A 2330-nucleotide genomic window follows, 5' to 3' on the forward strand; every position below is an offset into this window, starting at 1 on the left:
AGGGCTTACAGGTCAAGCCTAGGATCTGTCTCAGTTCCTGTGCCTGTAATTTCCAGGTGTGTTTCCAGCTGTGTGTGTGTGTTGGGGGAATCATCAGTGTTTACCAAAAGTACAAAAATCCTGCTGTGTTTAAATTGCCTTAGATGTGAAAGTGTGTGTGTGTGTTGGGGGTTCATCAGGGTTGACTGGCTTCCTCCAAAAGGGAGAAGAAAGCTTATGAAAATTATGCTATGTTTAAACTGCCTTAGTATTGAAAGTGTGTGTGTGTGTGTGTGTGTGTGTGTTGGGGGTTCATCAGGGTTGACTGGTTTCCTCCAAAAGTGAGAAAAAAGCGTATTAAAATTATGCTATGTTTAAACTGCCTTAGTAGTGAAAGTGTGTGTGTGTGTGTGTGTGTTGGGGGTTCATCAGGGTTGACTGGTTTCTTCCAAAAGGGAGAAAAAAGGTTATGAAAATCTTGCTATGTTTAAACTGCCTTAGTAGTGAAAGTGTGTGTGTGTGTGTGTGTGTGTGTGTGTGTGCTGGATGCATCGTGACCCTGACAAGGATAAAGCACTTACTGGATCACCGTATCAGCTAGAGCTGTAGGACTGTAAGTCTGGTCTTGAGCCACTTTCTTTATTTACTTGATTCGTCTCAGATGATTCGCGCTCACACTCGGATTTGTCTCGGCCAAGTCTCAGTCTCGTCCAAGAGCCGTGTACAAATGTTGTGTTGTGTTTTTGTTTGTTCGTGCTGTGTGACATGAATTCATTCCTACTTTTAGGCGTCATCGGGCATCAAGGCAGGATACACCCTGGACGGAGTGCCAACCCATCGCAGGGCACACACACACACACACTCATTCACTCACGCAATCACACACTAGGGACAATTTTTCCAGAGATGCCAATCAACCTACCATGCATGTCTTTGGACCGGGGGAGGAAACCGGAGTACCCGGAGGAAACCCCCGAGGCACGGGGAGAACATGCAAACTCCACACACACAAGGTGGAGGCGGGAATCGAACCCCCAACCCTGGAGGTGTGAGGCGAACGTGCTAACCACTAAGCCACCGTGCCCCCCCTCTATAACTTATAATTCCTTAAATTTACTCCACTCATGCAGATGTACAGTAGTTTGTTTCACTACAGACGTTAAAGGACCATTAACTATCTAAAGAACCCTGGAAAAAATCTACGTAGGGATGCGTTTCCTTTTCAGACAACACTGACTACTTTGACGTTGAATTATTCTTCTTTCTCCAAAAGAAAAAAAAAAACAACACTTTGCTTTAAACCGATGTTATTGATTTACTCACACGTTCATTATCCAGTTATTAAGTTATTAAGTTATTAAGTTAGTAACTGCCACTTTATTCAGGACATGCCATTTTCTCGGGGTTTACAGATTAAGTGCAGATGATCATATGATCCGTAAAATTAAGATGCAAACTGACCGACATCTTTTATCTCTTCAGGCAAATTCTCATGCAAAGTGAACAAGAGGAAAACGGACAAGAGGTTCAGCCACTTCAAAACCTCACACGCATTGTACAAGTTATCAGCCACACGATCTTAACGTTCCCTCAAGATCACGTGCACGATCATCATTTTCAGTCTTGTTTCTAAATAACAGCTTGCTTGAGACGCGTCCTAATCTGAACAAGGAACGCACTCGGGTTTTGTTTTTGTCGCTTTTCAAGCCGCCATTCATTCTCTTTCATTCATCTTCCGTTCTTGTCTGTAATCATGTGAGCTTATCTAAACTAACCTAAACATCTGACTCATACCTTCAAACAAAACCTCACAGGCGTCACTGTAAAGTGATTCACGTTTAAAAAAATAATAACAACAAAAGTGCAGGAGCTTTGAGTAATCCGAGCTCGTTCGTGCTTGAGGGAAGAGCGGAGAAAGAAGCAGACGTACCTCACACGGTGGATCTGTTCATCCCAGCTGAAGAGATGGAAGTACGAGGATGGGAGTACGAGCATGGGGCAGATCCTCATCGCCCTCCAGTCCTCGGTTAGAATCTGTTTAAGCCTCCTAACACTGAGAGCTCAGGCTGTCAGCTCAGCCGCTGTGTGGAAGTTAATCACCCTTCTCTCACAACACCTGTTAAACCACACCTCCTCTCTCCCTCTCTCTCTCTCTCCCGTGTTATCTCCACAGCATGTGAACTCCAGGAGCTGAGTTGTTTGAAAATATCTAGCTCCTCAACTCCCTGTAGCATCAGATCTGCTGCACTGCTGGGAAATGCACTTGTCACTGCGTGTGTGTGTGTGTGTGTGTGTGTGTGTGTGTGTATATAAGGGAGGGTGATGGTAAAAAGGCAAAAGCAAGATAGACA

At 44.5% G+C, this 2330-nt stretch overlaps 1 protein-coding gene across 1 annotated transcript in view; it reads right to left on the reverse strand.

Annotated features, from left to right (window-relative positions):
* gal3st1a (galactose-3-O-sulfotransferase 1a) overlaps window positions 1-2118 on the reverse strand; it is a 14765-nt gene extending 12647 nt beyond the window's left edge. The window contains exon 1 of the mRNA XM_060883560.1: window positions 1910-2118. The gene's annotated coding sequence lies outside the window, so the exon portion shown is untranslated. The remainder of the gene's footprint in view (window positions 1-1909) is intronic.
* Between the last annotated feature and the right edge of the window lie 212 nt (window positions 2119-2330).

The sequence above is a fragment of the Tachysurus vachellii genome, chromosome 12, assembly GCF_030014155.1.
Source record: "Tachysurus vachellii isolate PV-2020 chromosome 12, HZAU_Pvac_v1, whole genome shotgun sequence".
NCBI classification, from domain to species: domain Eukaryota; kingdom Metazoa; phylum Chordata; class Actinopteri; order Siluriformes; family Bagridae; genus Tachysurus; species Tachysurus vachellii.